The 19024-nt window shown below is 46.1% G+C and overlaps 1 long non-coding RNA gene across 1 annotated transcript in view; it reads left to right on the forward strand.

Annotated features, from left to right (window-relative positions):
• The window catches only part of LOC125425982, a 67020-nt gene that overhangs the window by 36349 nt on the left and 11647 nt on the right, over window positions 1–19024 (forward strand). Inside the window, exon 3 of the long non-coding RNA XR_007243482.1 lies at window positions 14651–14796. This is a non-coding gene — a long non-coding RNA (uncharacterized LOC125425982). The remainder of the gene's footprint in view (window positions 1–14650; window positions 14797–19024) is intronic.

The following is a 19024-nucleotide window of genomic DNA, read 5'->3' on the forward strand; positions in this document are numbered from 1 at the left end:
AACTCTATGCTGGGGATAATTAGAAAAGGAGTTGATAATAAAACTGCAAAGATTGTCATGCCCCGGTATAAAGCAGTGGTGCTTAATTCGCACTTGGAGTACTGTGTTCGGGGCCCTGGTCGCCACATCTCAAAAAAGGATATCTAAGAGATAGAAAAAGTGCTGAGAAGGGCAAATGCAGGGATGATTGAAGCATCGGCTGTCTTCCGCGAGGAGAGGCTGCAGCTGCTTGGGACTCTTTAATTTGGAGAGGACACGCCTGAGGGGATGATATGATTGAAGCTCCACAACATTATGCATGGGGTAGAAAATGTTGACAGAGAAACATTTTTCTCTCTTTCTCACAATACTAGAACCAGGGGGCATTCATTGAAAATGCTGGGGGGAAGAATTAGGACTAATAAAAGGAAACACTTCTTCATGCAACGTGTGATTGGTGTTTGGAATATGCTGCCCAGGAGGTGGTGATGGCCACTAACCTGGATAGCTTTAAAAAGGGCTTGGACATATTTATGGAGGAGAAGTCAATCTATGGCTACCAATCTTGATCCTCCTTGATCTCAGATTGCAAATGCCTAAGCAGACCAGGTGCACAGGAGCAGCAGCAGCAGAAGGCCCTTGCTTTCACATCCTGCATGTGAGCTCCCAAAGGCACCTGGTGGGCCACTGCGAGTAGCAGAATGCTGGACTAGATGGACTCTGGTCTGGATCCAGCAGGCTAGTTCTGGCGGTTCTTATGTTCTTAATAAAAATAAAAGTTTCTTATAGTTGGACTGAAAAGTTAGCTTGAGACATCCCATCATCTTGGCTGCTGAGTGGCTATGTCTTCTCAGAACCTTCTTCTTTATAGATGGCTGACTGGCTCTTCTATCTTTCACCAGTGAATGGTGGGAGAGGGCTCCTGTCCCTCTTGCTTGGAATTAAAAAGACAAAGGAATAGTCATCCAAGATAAGCCAATATGCTGTGGGTAGGCTGCAAAAAGTGGCATTTGTTCCTTCCACTGAGGTTTACAAGGGGACAGGGTTGAATGCTGAGGCTGGGACTTGTTAGGTCTACAAACATAGAGAAGTCTACATATGTAAGCTTCTTGCATACCCTCCTGTCCTGCAGTGATTCTTCCCTTACACGACCTCTCTGACTGGGTGCCTTGCAGGTCTCACAGTGCAATGGAAAGTGATGGAATGAGCCTTCTCAAAATTTGATGACCTCTTCGCAGACAGGTATTCTACATGTTATGTTTGTCATTGCCATTTTGGCATTGTGCCACATGATCTGGTCATTTTGCTGGAGTAGTGATGATGTCACAGCATTTCTGAAAAGGAGCTTCTGTCTTGTATTTGTGCACTTTAGTCCCAATTTTCTCTTCGTCTACCCAAAAGCCAAGTGTGCAACTGAGCACCCACCTATTATTCAAATCACATCATCTTGAGTATCGCCCCTCCAGGGAAGGCTGACTTAAGCAATATAGGGGATAATAAGGAATGGGAAGAAAAATGAAGTCCTAGGAAACAGCTGTGCAACTTTCAATAGAACATTTTCCACCTGCCTCACTTAGCTTTCCATGTCTTAGATTGGTGTGTGGTTTGACAGTAATGCAGCCAGTGTGGTGTAGTGGTTAGAGTGTCAGACTAGGATCTAGGAAGCCCAGGTTCAAATCTTAATTCCACCATGGAAGCTTGCGGGGTGACCTTGGTCCAGTCACACACTCGCAGCCTAATCCCAATTCTCACAGAATTGTTGTGAGGATAAAATGGAGAAGAGGAGAACGATGTGAGCCACTTTGGGTTCCCATTGAGCAGAAAGGTGGGGGTATAAATAAATAAATTTATAAAAGTAAATAATAATAATAATTCATATTTAGACAAGAAACTGGCCTTCAAGCCATTCTTTGGCTTTTCAATTTTTGCTTTTAAAAGTTTGACTTAGGCTCGTGCCCTAGTAGAATAATAAGAGGGTCCTCCCTGGGAAATTAATGGCATTAGCCCCTTCTAGGAATTGCCAGAAACGTTAGGGTTTTACCAGGAAAGGAGATCATACCACCACCGATGTCCGCACCTCCCTGGTCTCCCAATGGGTGCCATACCAGACTTGACAACTCTAAAGGGGGGGGGACTCCAATGGGGGGAATCAATAATGCTACAGAGAAGAGAAGCAATAAAGTTACCATTTATTTGTTTACTTCATTTATAATCTGCCTTTCTTGTTGAGATTCAAGGCAGCTTCACTTGTACTTCCTGAGAACAAAGCCATTAAAATGTTTCATTTCTTTGTAAGTCTTCAACAAATATGATGGAAAGTGGGAGGGAAAGTTTTCCCAAGAAGATGTTATAATTACATCCTTTGTTACCTGCAACATTTAACCTACATTCATTTTATTCACTTATTATTTTAAAAAATGTATCTTGCCTTCCCATCAGAATTGTTATTCAAGGCAGGTTGTAATCCAAGCCATAATCAGTAAAACACATGAGCAGCATGTGAAGGTCTCTGCAAATGTTTCAGCTTTAATTCATAATAGTTTGCAGATTAACTTTTTTGAAGATAGAGCTGCACAATAAATGGGAAATCAACAGGAAAAATTACAATACTTCGTTCAATAGGCTAACCTCCCATGTAGACTGAATGGCAGTCTAAGGTAATTCAATGAACAGAGCAAGTCTGAACTGAAGTTAAGATACAGCTCTAGAAGCTATTTTCAGAGCTGCCGCTCAGGGTTGGCACACAGGATGCCAGGCTGCTGGCCAGCATGCCCAGGAACTTTTTAGGGGCAGCTCTGGGGGTGGAAATGAAGGCTCATTCCGCACATGCAGAATAATGCACTTTCAAACTGCTTTCAGTGCTCTTTGAAGCTGTGCGGAATGGCAAAATCCACTTGCAAACAGTTGTGAAAGTGGTTTGAAAATGCATTATTTTGCGTGTGCGGAAGGGGCCAATGTTGTGTGATGTATGTGTAACCCCCATGCTCAGAATGGGTTGACCCAATAAGGGGTGGAGACTCAAAGCAGCAGAAGGCTGCAGAGCTCATTGAAGGAGACAAGGCTACCAGACTCGGACCTTGATTTCTATAAGCCCTTAACACCTTGTTAAGGTAACTGCATTGTTGTTGGGAACTACTGGGAAGGTGGTAGTTTATTTTTGCTATGTTGTAAATGTTGGAGTTTATTGTTTCAGGGTTTCTTTTTGTGGTTGTAATGGGTGAGAGTTCTCCTGGAAACCTTCATCATGTTGAATCCTGTTCACCAAGTCCTTGGAGTCTTCAGGAGCCAACCCACTTGCAAAGAAGAATTGGACTTGGCAATATCAGAAGACTGTAACTAGAGGGACTTGAAAATGCAACCTGAACAGGACCTTGAAGTGTGATGTTAAATGTTGATGTTTAATGTTATATGTTAAGAAAGTAAACCATTTTGTTTTAAAATTTTGTTACTGCAAACTCATTTCAAGTTCTGCCCCATAGAACCCACAAGCTGAGGTTACATATGCATGACTTGCATCTAGCCAGAAACCCAGATGTGACATAACTGCATCACCCAATGCTCAGGCCATCAGTTTTCAGGGACAGCCAGAGCATCATTGAATGTGCTTACATCATAGCCAGAGCATCACTCAATGTTATATCACATCCGTGTTTAGAACTGGATGTGATATCACACACTGTGTGACATCATTTCTATCTCTGGACCTTTGTCCCACCAGACCAGACAGCAAGGGCTGGAGGGTAGGCCCCTCGCCAGATGTAGGCATCTGTGGAAGTTCCTATTTTGTCTCTGGCTACAGGGGTTTGAAGCTGTCTTTAGACTTCTTATAAGCAAGAGTAAGTATAACCAGGATCTTGTCATCCAAAGAGTTCTGAGGTCAGGGGACAGCAAAGTTCAGGATGACAGCCAAGGATGTAGGTAAGGGGGGGGTTTCCCGGGTTCAACCCCCCCCGTATTATATGTCCAAAGCTCCCCCCCCCATTTGTGGGTTTTTTGGTATTTTTTGTGTTTTTCAGTTTTTCGCCTGTAGGGGGAGCAGCTTTTAGGCTAGCTGGCAGCACCTAAATTTCAGGGAGTTTTTGGGAGACTCTTCTGATGATACCACCCACGTTTGGTGAGGTTTGGTTCAGGCAGTCCAAAGTGATGGACTTCCAAAGGGGGTGCCCCACCCCCCATTGTTTCCAATGGGAGCTAATACAAGATGGGGGCTACACCTTTGAGGGTCCATAACTTTGGACTCCCTGAATCAAACTTCACCAAACCTGGGTGGTATCATCAGGAGAGTCTCCTAAAGCTACCCTGAAATTTTGGTGCTGCCAGCTTAACAATTGCACCCCTGACAGCAGGCACACCCCAAATTTCCCCAGATTCTCCTTTTAAATCTACCCCCTTCGACATGGATTTATTATTATTATTATTATTATTATTTATTAAACTTGCTATACTGCCCTATCCCCGGAGGGCTCAGGGCGGTGAACAACATAAAATCATACAAAAAACATAAAAATCTTAAAACAGGTACATTCTACAATAGGGCCCGCGAGACCCATATACCACCCTCTTCCAAAAATGAGGAGGGGTCCCAATGATGTTAGGGGACCCTACTAGCAGGGGGGGCGGGGCATTATCGGCGGCTGGACTCTCCAAAGGCCCGGTGGAATAATTCGGTTTTACAGGCCCTGCGGAACTCTCCAAGGTCCCGCAGGGCCCGAATAGCTGGTGGTAATGTGTTCCACCAGGCCGGTGCCAGGGCTGTGAAGGCCCTGGCCCGTGTGGAGGCCAGCCGCGTCATCAAGGGGCCAGGGATCTCCAGTAGATTCGCCTCTGCTGATCGCAGAGGACGAGCCGGGACATATGGGGTAATGCGGTCCCGAAGGTACGAGGGTCCCGGGCCGCGTAAGGCCTTAAAGGTCAACACCCACACCTTGAACATGATTCGGAATTCGATAGGTAACCAATGCAGGCGGCGCAACACAGGGGAGATGTGTTCACGAAAGGCACCCCCTGTGAGCAACCGGGCCGCCGTATGTTGGACCAATTTCAGTTTCCGGATCAGGCGCAAGGGAAGGCCCGCGTAGAGCGAGTTACAATAGTCCAGTCTGGAGGTGACCGTTGCATGGATCACAGTGGCTAGGTCAGTGTTGGAGAGAAAGGGGGCCAGCCGACGGGCCTGTCGAAGATGGAAAAACGCAACCCGGGTTATATGGGCCACCTGGGTCTCCATTGAAAGAGACGAATCCAGGTGGACCCCCAGGCTGCGAACGGAGGGGGTCGGTGCCAATATGGCCCCCTCCCACACCGGCGGCTGGAAATCCCCAATCTCACCCCCACGACCAAGCCAAAGGATCTCCGTCTTCGATGGATTAAGTTTTAACCTGCTCTGTTGTAACCAACCAGCGACCGCCTCCAAACATTGCTGTAGAGCTGCAGGGGCAGCGGCAGCTCCCCCCTCCATCAACAGAATGAGCTGAGTGTCATCAGCGTACTGATGGCAAATCAGCCCAAAGCTCCGTACCAGCTGAGCAAGTGGTCGCATATAGATGTTAAATAACAGTGGGGACAGCAATGCCCCCTGAGGCACACCGCAATGAAGCGGGCACCTCCGGGAAGCTTTGTCCCCACACCACACTTGCTGACTACGCCCCTGGAGGAACGAGGCAATCCACTGAAGGACAGTGCCCCGAACCCCGGAAGCGGCCAGGCGGTGGGTCAAAAGGTCGTGATCGACCATATCAAACGCTGCGGTGAGATCTAACAACACCAGCAGCGCCGATCCGCCTCGGTCTAGCTGCATACGGAGCGTATCTGTGACAGCGAGGAGAACCGTCTCCGTCCCATGCCCAGCACGGAAGCCGGACTGGAAGGGATTTAAGGCCGATGTGTCATCCAGAAAGCCCTGAAGCTGCTCCAACACCACTCTCTCAATTACCTTCCCCAGAAACGAAAGATTCGAGACGGGGCGGTAATTGGCCAGATCTCCAGGATCTAAGGATGGTCTTTTCAAGAGCGGGCGGACCACCGCCTCCTTCAACCCATCTGGAAAGACTCCTTGCTCAAGGGAGTCATTGATGATCTTCAACAGATGGGGTCGTAGCTCCTCCCGGCACGATTTAATCAGCCAGGAAGGGCACGGATCCAGAGGACAGGTAGTAGGTCTAACAGCAGCCAGGGCCCTGTCAACAGCGGCTTCAGAGAGCAGGGAAAACTGGGCCAAACTAGGGCCTGAAGACGGCAAGGGAGCCTCCAGTTCGCTCATTGTAGTTAAGGTGGCCGGAAGGTCCATACAAGAGGCGGTGTCGACATGGACGTTGAGATCACCCAAGACAATAAGTCTGGGAAACCGCAACGCCCAGTCGGCCACCACCTCCAGCAACCGCAGAAGGCCGTCCCTCGGTGCGCTAGGCGACCGGTACACCAGAAGGATAGCCAACCTCTCCGTGGCCAACCACTCTAGGCCGACACACTCCATGCCAGTGATCTCCGGGACGGGGACTGCCCTGAAGGGGATGGAATTGCGGATGAACATTGCCACGCCGCCCCCCCGGCCCTGGGTTCGAGACTGGTGGAGGCACGCGAAACCTGGTGGTGTGACCTCGTTCAGAGCAACGGTCTCACCTTCACGGACCCAGGTTTCGGTGACACAAGCCAGGTCCACTTGCAGATCTCCGAGAAAATCCTGGAGAACTGCGGTCTTATTGTTTATGGACCTGGCATTGATCAACACCAGGGACGAAGCAGAGTATCCCTGAACCTGTCCATCCTCGTTCCTAGGGATAGGTCGGAGGTCAGAAAGCAAGCGAGCATATCCATTTCTCGCCCGCTGTCTATCATATGGCCGCCGCCTACGCTGTATTTACCCCGTCCCATTAAAACTGGGATCCTCAGCCCCAACCCTGGTGCCCCCTTCTCCCCCCCATCCTCCTCCATTATCTAATCAAAGCCTAATAGACTCCTCCACTACAAGTGGACTTAGTCTTACTACAATATTAATACAATATTACAATATAAACTGACTAAAAACTAAAAAATCATCCTAAGCTTTACAAAATACTAACATTAACACCCTCTTATTCTAAGCTAATCTACTACAGTTACAAATACTAATAGTAAAGATAGCAGCCGCATGGGATTACAGGTAGCAAGTGCAGGTGACAATACAGCAACAGAGCCAATAGAATGTCTGTGCTGCCGCTATATAGTTGCCCAGAGCTCTCACCAGTGGGCTACAGCTGGTATCCGTATAGCGGCCACACCACAGAGTAGCACAGGTAGGAGGGTTAATTGTCTCAGGGGCGACGTCATCGTCCACGTCATCATTCACCGGGGAGGGGGGGGGCAGGAGAGGGCACTAGATCAGAATCATAGCCCAAAATGGGAGCTGCTGCCACCAGTTCCCAGATCTGTAGCTCAATTAATGAGATAGCTGATGAAATGTTCCTGCCAATAGTTGTCCCTGGCAGGTCTGGGCTCAGATGCTCATTGATTAAAATAAATGTCCCCAAGCATAGTCTGTCTGGTTCTCTCACTGCCGTCTCCGATTGCAAAACTCCCGGCTCCACCACTGTAGATTCAGCTGGATTTCGGGCGAAACCAGGGAGTGGGGGGGTGTCGTCTGCCACCGACCTCAACCCCCTGCCCTGTTGGAATGTCCCGGTTTCCTCCGCCTCTTCTCCAGATCGTAGGGAACTCGGCGTTTGTTTACAGAGCTGCTGACTCATCCCCCCGGGGTGCAACCAGGTCTCCGCTCGTATATGGGGGTGGGGGGAAGGACCTCTGCCACTGGTCCTAACCCCGTTTCCACTGGAGCACCCCGGACTGATTGGATCCGCTGGGGTGGGGGAAATGGGGTTCCTGCCACCAACCCCAATCCCGCTCTCACCAAGGTCTTCCGAGCTGCTCTGTTGCCGTCTCTGCTCCCAATTGCTCCGTCCCCTCCTTGCTGTATTCGCCGGTGCCACGGCCTGCCAAGGCAACTCAGAGGAAACCAGCGCGGCAATGGAGCCCCAATCCAACATAGGGCTCCAAGCTGCCGTCGAGAGATAAAGGCAGCCGAAAATACAAGTGAGGGAGAAAGTGAAAGTAATAAAGTTCAGGGGGGTTGCGGGCGCTGTGAGTCTCATACCAGTACTTCGTTATGCTGCTGTAAAGTTATTTCACTGGCTCTCCAGCTCTCCACTTCGCATCGCCCCCTCAGCCCCTCGTTGCTCTTGCATTCCGGCACCGCCCGGATTTACAACTCCCGGTAATCCCCGGCTCCTCGGGCCTCCTCCAGGCTTCTCCGGTCCGATAGTGTTATTGTTGCTGCTCTCCCCCACAAGCACATTCAGGTGGGTAAAAAGTCTCTCTGGAGTTATCTTAAACTCACAGGCTTAGGCTAAAAATTCCTGGTAGGCTAAAATCCAGAGGGTGGGATATTAAAATGCATTTAAAACGGAGCTCTATTACAAGCATCCGTTGCGGGCGCCATTTTAGCTCCTAGATTATGTATTGATTTAAAGGGAGAATCTGAGGTCCCCAGTTTAAACATTGAAAGTGATGCTGTTTTTGGGGGGGGATAATCCACCCCAAAACAACATCACTTTCAATGTTGTTTTAACTGGGGACCCCAGATTCTCCCCTTAAGGTGGATTTAAAAGGAGAATCTGGACTCTCTAGTTTAAACACCATTGAAAGTGATGCTGTTTGGGGTGGATTCCAGCATCACAGCGGCTGCCCATGGCGGGGGGCATGCACAAAACTCAGATTTTGCACCAGGCTCCATTTTCCCTAGCTACGCCTCTGCCCAGAGGGGACTGTCAGCTGCTGGCTGGGAGTCCAGCTGGTGAGGGGGGCAGGGGAGTCTGCCATCCCTGGCCTCAAAGAGCTGATTTTATAAGCACTGAGGCTTATAAAAGCCCCACCCCCGAACCCACCCCATAAAAAATCTATACCTACGTCACTGCCTGTAACCAATGTCTATTTGGCTATGCAAACTGATTGAGCAAATGATCTTGCTCAGCAATTAGAAACTAGGCCAGTTTCAGGTTGGAAAATTCCTGGGGATTTGGGGGTGGAGCCTGGTGAGGACAGAATTGTGGGGGCAGGGCTTCATTGGGATATAATCCCAGAGTCTACCCTCCAAAACAGCCACTTTCTCTATTATTCAACTGTAGTCTGGAGATCAGTTATAATTTTGAACAGTCTCCTAGTCCAGTGGTGGCGAACCTTTGGCACTCCAGATGTTATGGACTACAATTCCCATCAGCCCTTAGGTGACATTGGCCAGTCATTCTCAGGCTGCTATACCTCACAGGGTATAAAAGTATAAAATGAAGGATAGGGAAACCAGACACTTCCCTAGGCTCACTGGAAAAAGGGCTGAATTCAAATGCACAAAATAAATAAATATGAACATACTCCACAACCATTAGTTTTTAGTTCTACCTCCTGTTCCCATTTCCAACCATTGAATATCTGCTTGTCTCTGTCCCCTCTTAATGTTCTTCTGTTGCATAGACTCCTGAACCACAGTTTCTCTCTCAAAGTTTGCTCCAAAATGCTCCAAACTACTGCTGTGCCTCCACTAGATCTTTAACTTTTTTTCCCTTTTACTTCCTTACCAAAAAATTAATGGTTAACCATATTGCAATGTTGCTTGTAAGGATGTAATTCCAGAGCTTCCTCTGAGAAAAGCATAAAGGTGCAAATCTATCCTCAATTACACAAGAGTAAGCCCTGCTGAGAACTTTTAAGTAGATATACATAGGATTGTGCTGTAAACCTGATTGACATCATTTTGGCTTTAAGACAATGTTAATGGAAAACTACCAAGCCATCCCATGGCTTTGTTAATGTCCATATATTCTATATGGGCACATTTTTCAAACTGTGATCTGGATCTCTGCAAGGTTGTGCAAGCAGCAGTTATTTGAAATATATATCATGAAAAACAGTGCTATCTGTAAATTCTACTGTATTGCTTCCAGGTTACTGTGAATAGATTATCTGTGAATAATTCAGTTTTGGAGAGCAAAGAGACAAAATAAATTGCATGTATAAATCCAGTATGTATTTCCTGGTGTAGATGAAGTGATAGCAAATGTTTCATCTTTTCAGCACATCAAGTAAAAGACACAGAGGCAGGCCCAGTAAGATAGAGAAAAAAAAAAGGGGGGGGGGCCTATTGATAACTCTCTCCCATGACCTCACCCAGTTCCTCTATCTACAGAAATTAGGAGCCCCGCAGGTTGGTAACCACCAACCTGGCAAAAATTGAGTTCTTACAATAAATGAAACAAAAATATATGACAGTTCTATTAGGCCAAATAGATTATTGGGATGGGATGAATCCCTGCCTGTGGTCTCTGGTGATGGTTCAGATACGTGGGACAGTAGGTGCAGCCTTCTTTGTGCTAGGCAGGAAGCATTGTCACCACATTCTCCCAGCGGTCCTCTTTCTCTCTCTCTCTGTCAGCTATGCCATGTTCGAAGTTTCCCATCTTCCTCACAGGCAGAAGAAAAGATGGGACAGTACAAGATTTGCATGCCAACTAATCAAGGAGGTAGCCGCTGCACCCATGCAGTTGTTGAGAACTTTGCTAGTAGTTATTGTATGCTGGGGCAAGGTTTAAGGGAGGCCCAAGCAGGCAGCAGCCCCTGACAAAGTACAAAAACTAACTGGGTAGAGAACGAGAAAGTATGAGCAACCGAGTATAGCTGGACACGTTTGGCAACAACCTTACAGAAGTTACAGAACATAGTCACAAACAGTCCTCTCTCAACATGCTGCTGCCTGCTATCCTGACTGTCATACTGCCCCAGCCATGATTGTTATTCTACTCTCGGGGGCTCTTCATTACATTTTCCTTGGTAGCTGGGAATTTCCTGCTGAGAGGAGTAAAGGCTAAAGTGTGCTGACCAGGCTTGTTGTCTCAATAGGTATGTTGTCTACCAGGTGCATCCAGGGTAGAAAGACTCATGAATGTCGCAAATTATCCTTTCATTCTCATGCATGTGGGAACAAATGATACAGCCCTTGAAAGAGACTGTGTGGCTCTGCGTAAAAAGATAAAGAGGCTGGGAACATGGGTTATGTTTTCCTCAGTTCTTCCCGTGGAAAGCCATGTCTTAGGAAGGGAAAGAAGAATACTGTGAATAAATGAATCGCATCATCAGACAAGGTTTGGGTTTTTTGGAACATGGCTTATGCTTTCAAGATGAAGCTGTTCTATTGGGAGATGAGGGTAGGAAAAATGTGTTTGGTAAAAGCTTTGCAAACCTGATAAGGAGGATTTTAAACTAAATCCTAAGAGGGAGCAAGGCAAAAATCCTAGCACGATGCCCGTAACTGCAGATAAGAACACTAAAGATTTGCTGGGAGTGGCACATATGTGAGGAAACATTAACTTGCAGATAAGTAAACAAACTAAAACCTTATGGCACATAAACCATGGATCTGAATATCTCAGCATTAATGCATAGTGTATAGGAAACAAGCAGGAAAAAATGTGAAGTCCTAATACAGGAAAGGTGTTGGAAGTGAAGGACATTATACTGTGAAATTCAAACTCCAGGGCCCCTTCCGCACACGCAAAATAATGCGTTTTCAAACCACTTTCACAACTGTTTGCAAGTGGATTTTGCCATTCTGCACAGCTTCAAAGAGCACTGAAAGCAGTTTGAAAGTGCATTATTCTGCATGTGCGGAATGAGCCCAGGGGATTCAACTTCAGTTAGAGAGATAGAGTGGTCAAGGCTCTGGGCATCCCTTCTCTACTGCTCTGACACATCACTGATGTGTAGATTGCTACTCTCAGGGCAGGGGAGAATGGTGAACCAGGGGTTCAACCATCCAAAATAAAGGACTTAGTAGAGGTCCGGAAATGTCACCTACCAGTGGGATTGGAACTGCAAAGATTAGTTTATTATACCTTGGGAACCCCATCAGTGGGAGGAGGGAGTGTTAAGAAACCACACTCTTTTTAAAAAGCAGGTTGGACCTCAAACCGGCTATGTGTGAAAACTCCACTATACTCTTTCCTCTGGTAGGGTTCATTTGCGGAATTATAATAGCGCTCTCACAGATAAGCCAGTGTGGTGTAGAGGCTAAGACCAGGTGGATTCTAATCTGGAGAACTGGGTTTGATTACCCACTCCCTCCAATCTGGAGTGGCAGAGACTTGTCTGGTAGAACCACTTCCCACCATTCCTGCTGGGTGACAGGCTTATCATAGCTTCTCTCAGAACTCTCTCAGTCCCACCTATCCTGGCTAAGGTGTTTCAGTGGTGTAACACCAATGGGGCAGGGAGGTGCGATGCCTGGGGCGGAGCTGTGGCAGAGGCATGGCTGAGCCATGCAGGGGGTGTGGAGGGGTGGAACAGTGGTGGGCAGTGCTGCAGCAGGGGCAGAGGTTGCAAACACACCCCAGGCGCAGTTTCCCCACACTCTACCTCTGGTGTCTGTTGTGGGAAGAGGAAGGGAAAGGAGCTTGTAGCCCATCTTGAGTCTCCTTACAGGAGAGAAATATGGAGTATAAATCGAAACATCTCCTCCTCCTCCTCCTCCTCTTCTTCTTCTAACTAGGAAAAACAGAAGCAGTGTGGTGATAGTCATCAGTTATTTATTTTTATTTATTTATTTATTTATTTATTTATTTATTTATGGGATTTCTATACCGTAATCCCTGGCCTCACAGTTAGTGTCATGTCAGGCAAAAGTTTATACCAGTAAGTGGACCTAGCAAGTGGTGACAGTAATAAATTGAGCTTAAGGGGGGAAACAATAAAATTAAATATGGGAATGATAAAATTTTAATAGTTAGGCATTAATCCAAAGACATATGTATCATCACTACAGATGTCAACAATCTTACCTTCTGCCAGTCTGGTCCCAGACAAAGCTTGTGAGGTAGGTGGGGCTGAGAGAGTTCTGAGAGAACTGCAACCAGCCTAAGGTGTATTGGTTAAGAGCAGGTGCACTCTAATCTGGAGAACTGGGTTTGATTCCCCGCTCTGCCACTTGAGCTGTGGAGGCTTATCTGGTGAACCAGATTAGTTTGTGCACGCCAACACATGCCAGCTAGGTGACCTTGGGCTAGTCACAGTTCTTTGGAGTTTCTCTCAGCCCCACCTATCTCTACAGGAGTGTTGGCGTGGGAGGGGGGGAAGGGTGCGATAAGAAGCCCGCCTCCTGCCAAGGGAGAGAAAGGGGGGATATAAATCTAAACTCTTCTTCTTCTTCTTCTAAGTCCCTCCCCCAAACAGTTCATACAGCATCCTACATCTGTTATATTTGTCCTGTGCGGAATCCACCATGGATTGTAAATCTATATAAGTGAGTTTTAAAACTAACTGGGGAATATTACTAAGCAATACAAGCCTTAAAGTACTGTACTGAAGTGAAAGTACTGCATCCCCCCTTCCCCACCATCCACAGAAACCATTCTAGTAAGTTGTACATAAACAAAGGAGGGTGGCCAATAAGTTACTGACATGGGCAGGGACTTATCAGAGTTTCCTGGTGGTTTGTTTGCAGGCCGCAGTTGCAACCTGTTGCTCGTATCTGAGAAGCTGTTAAGCTGATATTAGGACCAAAGCGGTTTTACAAGCCCTCATCTAATCCCAGCAATATTGGAACTTGGGGCACAGTGTAAAACTAGCTATGCGTTAAACTATGCTATGCGGCAAGAGTATCACCAGTTGAAGGGGAACTGGAGCACAATTGCATACAAGAATTAGAGAAACTCATCATGACTAGAAATTATCATGTTTAGTTGGGCTGTACACTCAGGCACAGGTTTAAACGTAACGTTTACACAAATTCCAAATATTTATTTGGTTAGTCCATGCATTGGGTTATATTGTCTTAACAGTGGGATTTGGAAAGGAAATAGCAGCCCTTCTAAAGGCTCCCAGGCTGCCAGAAAAGGTAGCCATCGTCCAATGCAGGGCACATACAAGTGTTATGAATTTATATTATTTAGAAATAATTTAATCAATGCCCTTATAGAATAACATAGATGTTAGGTTGATTAAATGGCAGTGTTTTAAGTGGATAATAAAAGTAGTACTAAATACCAGTAAATAAATAAATAAACAAACATAAAAGTGACAAAAGCAAACCCTCTTTCCTTGAAAACTTCAGTTCAATTGACAAATGTTATTGTGGTTAGTAAAGTTTTGCACTTAATGGTAGATTAGAAATGTAGCATACTAATAGGTTTCAAGTGGGTTCAAACAACTGAAATACAAAAAGGAAGTAACAATCTGGTTAGAAATCACAAGGCTGTCAGACAGGATATTGTTCTTTATACAGATAAATCACTTTGCCCTTAAGATTATTCTGCATGCGGGGGGGGGGGGGTCTTTTACAGTTAGGTCAAGTCAGGTCCATTTAAGCTGATTATAGATGCTCCTACCCCAGAGGCGGAGCGAGGTGAAACTCCACCCGGGGCACCCGTGCACCTTGTACCCTTGCTGCGGCAGTGCCCGCCCCCGCCCCAGCCTGGAATGCCCCGCCAAGCCCCCTCTGCAGACTGGTCACACCTCCGCCGCTGCTCCGCCTACAGCATCGCCTCGATCCTACCTTTTAAGATTAAAGCAGGCAGGTATGTGAGAGAGAGTTGATAACTAGAAATTAAATCTTACAGGAATCTGGTCCATATTGATCCATGGCAGCTCATTCTTTTTACAGGAACCATCAGGATGAGACACCAATTCAACGCAGTATATGTCCACGACTACCTAATAGGTGTGTAATGAAAGCTCTGCTACAACCGAGAGAGGGGTCCAGTGATGACCAGCTGAGTATCAGAATTTTGCCAGAGTTGTATGGTGCAGGTGCGTAGGTCCATTACCTAGAACCCAAGTGGAAAGGACCATTCTAGGTATTGCTAGTGCATCAGCATTAAAGCTCAGCCACTGAACCGGCTGGATCCACTGTACTTGATGAAAGACAGCAACACCAGCTGGTGGCAGCGGGGCAGATAACAGCAAGGTAGCCAACATTTTAGCAGCTGATGAAACCCCAAGAGCAAGAGGCTTGGAGAAAACCTGGGGCGCCAAGCTGCTGGATGGATTATGAATGCTGTTCTGAAACGAGGAAATATGAACATTGAGGACTATTTAGATCAGGGGTGGCCAACCTATGGTGCTCCAGATGTTCATGGATTACAATTCCCATCAGCCCCTGCCAGCATGGCCAATTAGCTCCTGCCAGCATGGCCAATGGTGGGAATTGTAGTCCATGAACATCTGGAGCACCATAGGTTGGCCACCCCTAATTTAGATGAAGATAGTTTATTACAGTTAGGTGTGCTAGAGGCATTAGCGTAGGCAAATGACTCTTATCCTTATGGTACTCAAGAGGAAGCAGATGAAAACCTTTTATTTGAAGTAGCTGCTTGTCATTTTGATGTATCACTTGGACCTCCAGACTGGACCTCCAGACTTATTGGACCTCCAGACTTATTGTCTAAGGCCCCCTGTGTTCCCATTATAATTGTACCACCTGGAAAAATTCATCTTGGGAATCCCTTAGTATAGCCCAGGGGTAGGGAACCTGCGGCTCTCCAGATGTTCAGGAACTACAATTTTCCAGATAGCTCATCAGGGTCCATTCTATCAGCATCACCAATGGTACGGCTACCATGCTGACAGAGGCTGATGGGAATTGTAGTTCCTGAACATCTGGAGAGCCGCAGGTTCCCTACCCCTGGTATAGCCTATCTGATCAAAATTCAGCTTAATCCTTTCTTGTATCTTCACTCCACATCATCATGGAAGTGGCATTATTTTACAAATCATTCAAAGAAGATAAGAGTGGTGTACAGCCCTGGCTCTCCTGCGGCCTAGCATCACAGGGCTGGAGCCAAGGTCAGACCTGTACTTGCTGTTATCTGTGGCCTAAGGACCTCGCTACTCTGTCTCTTTGTGGCTTGCTTGTAACTAGTGAAGTATGCATACTTTTCCCCATCTCCCATTTCCTAGAGAAGGGAGTTTGTCACGGCCTTGGGCTAACTCATAACAAGACTGCATTCACAGTATCTTTTCTCAAGCAGGCAATTGTGGGAATCAATGGGAGGGGAGACTGTCTGAATGGATGATGTTTGAATGTTTGATGATATAAACTGACTGCAAAAGGTTGAGAGCCAGCTCCCGCTTTTTCCAGCCTAGGTCCTGACACAGTTCAATAAAGCTCTCGAAATATTCCTGAGTCTCAATTATTGACTGGAGTAACAGACCCTTACACAGGTGATTTTTCAGTAGTACACCAACACTGATTCAACAAGTGTAGGCTACATATTTTACATACTACATACTGATACTAAGTCCCTTGAATCTGAATATGGAGGAGAGGAAACAGAGGACTCTGAGGTAGAATCTGATTAATAGCTGACCCCCTGGAACTCTTAGTAGAGGAATATCAGCACTTCAGTGTGGGAGAGTTTGAGTTGGAGGACTTCTGCAATTATTTTGAATCTGAGGAACCCATGGTAACCCCACACACACTCTGGAGAATTGTTTAACTTACTGAGAGATTTCTAAGACATTTTATTTCTGCTCTGCAGAAAGGACCATTGTGGGGCAGGAAAGTGAAATTGTAACAGGTGGGCAGAATTGCTCAATTCCTACTTCCCTCAGTCTTTTCTTGCAAGGGAAACAGTGCTGAACATGGCAAAAACAGAATATAAGATGAGGGAAGGGAGTTGTAGTCTAGGATTGACATGGGGTAGTACATAAACACCTAGTTTCATTAAATGAAATGAAATCCTTAGGGCCAAATGAATTGCATCCAAGGGTACTAAAATAACTTGTGGATGTAATTTTTGAGCCTCTATGAAGAAATGGAATCCCCTCACCCTTAGAGGTTCGAAGGGAACATTTTAAACATTTCTTTGAGCAGACTGCTATCCCTGCCCAACCACCCTTCAAAGATGTTAATACAGGTAGTGAGAGACAATGGGATGGGTTAAGCCCTCCCCCCTTCTCCAAGCAGGTATCACAGATTTGGAAGGACATCAGGAAGAGGACACCTAAATCCCGCAGGAAAAGATTCCTTGGCCCAGACTGACCAGGTCAAGGGGGTGGGACTGGGAATTGATAAAACTCTTGGGAGCAGAGCAGGAGTGTCTCTTCTGACAAGGAGACAGAGCTCATGTCTGCCGTCCTGGAGGCGGCAGCCATTTTGACAATGTGCTTGCCCAGGGAGCTGACACAATCTTCCAGATAATGGGAACTCTGTGAGATCAGTAGTGATCTAAGATTCTGCCCAACTTTAACAACTGATGGGGTATGGACAGAGAAAGAGAAAGATGAATTGCATTCATCTCTCATTTCTTTTGAACCCGTTGCTTAGTCTGATGCTGTGCTGAAAGTATGCTTGTGAACATTTTCTTTTTAATAAATACTTTTTAACATTGGATACTGGTAGCAGTTGATGGGCTAGAAGACTGGAGGCATGCAAATGTTTTCCCCATCCTCATCAAGAGAAAAAGGAGGATCTGAGAAACTACCAACCTGTCAGCTTGATGTCCATATCTGGAAAACATTTAGAACAGATTATCAGTCAGTTCTAGAGTATTAAGAAAGGGAGGCCATGATTACTAAGAGTCACCACGGAATTCCCAATAACAAGTCATGTCAGACTAGCCTTATCTCCTTTTTTTTCCAGAAAGTTATTACCTTGCTGGATCAGGGGAATGCTGTAGATACAGTTTATCTTCATTTCTTCATTTCAACAAGACTTTTCGATAAGGTTCCACATAATAAAGATTTTCCCCACCAGCATAACCTAGTGTTTCATGGCTACAAGGGGATTTAGGAGCAATTATATCTGGCACAGTGTGTGTAGTGAGGACAGGAGAAGACTGTACATTAAAGGTTTAACAATTCCTGTATTTGTTCAATAAACACCAGCATTTTTTCACACCTCAGCCCAATCTTTAACTCATTACGTCTATAATTGTTGGAACACTACCCTCACCCACTTGAAGCCAGAAAAACTGACAAGTAATGAGGGGTTACCCCCCCCCCCCATTCTAGTCAAGTGATTTAAAAACAGACTTGAGAGAGAACACAGGGCCAGTTCTGTGACTGCTGGCTCTCCAGCACAATTACTGCTCTAATCCCCTTTCTTCCTAAGAAGTGATTTATTTTGGGGGAAGCAGCACAGATGTGAGAACATGCTGTATGCATGGGCTGTAATACATATCTCCGCTACTACCAAACACATCAAAAATACCGTTCAGGGAAGAGCTTTGCTTTGAACTTTGGTCTGATGTGCTTTGCTCTCATTGTTCCCAGGTTGTATCTCATCAGTCTGGCAGAAAAACTGACACTTTAACAACTCTTTGCCTCCCACCCAATCCTCTTATTCTGACTTCTTCCCTTTTCACATCCTGGCCCTGCTGACTTTCCTGGAATAGAAGCAGCCTCCTGCCCTGTTATCCATCACCATGTCTTGTGGTTGTCTTTACCTATCTCAACTGACATAAATGCACTCCCAGATTTAGGGAACATCCACTTTTGTTTTGGAAATGGAGACAATTTTTTTCAGAGACTGCCAATTTGGGAGTCAAAGGAAGGAAAGCTTCTGGCAATTATTATGTCCAAACAAATCAGCACCCTCAAACAAGCAATCTATACTTCGCTTTCTTTCCTTTCTAGGTACTGTTATGATATTATCTGAGAAGCCCTTGAAAAACTATTCCTCAACCCACAAAATATGTTTTATTTCAGCACTGATACTGCACATGTAAAAATGAGACCTTTTAAATATTTTAGGTAACTTATTTTGTTTTAAATATTTATACCTCATGTTTCCCTATGACGTGGACTCAAAGCAGCTTACAACATTATTCAGATTCCATTTTTTCTCACAACAAAAACATGTGGGGTAGGTTAGGATGAGAGAAAATGATTGGTCCCAGTCCCAGACACTGGTGTCGCTAAGAGAGCCTTGGAGAGCTTAGCCCCAGGTGCCGTCCCCATCATCATGTGAGGGGCTCACTGCATGCCCCTTAATTGCACCCCTTCCCCAAACTCCCCACTGAGTTCAGGGAAGAGG

Source organism: Sphaerodactylus townsendi, linkage group LG02 (assembly GCF_021028975.2).
Source record: "Sphaerodactylus townsendi isolate TG3544 linkage group LG02, MPM_Stown_v2.3, whole genome shotgun sequence".
Lineage (NCBI taxonomy): Eukaryota > Metazoa > Chordata > Lepidosauria > Squamata > Sphaerodactylidae > Sphaerodactylus > Sphaerodactylus townsendi.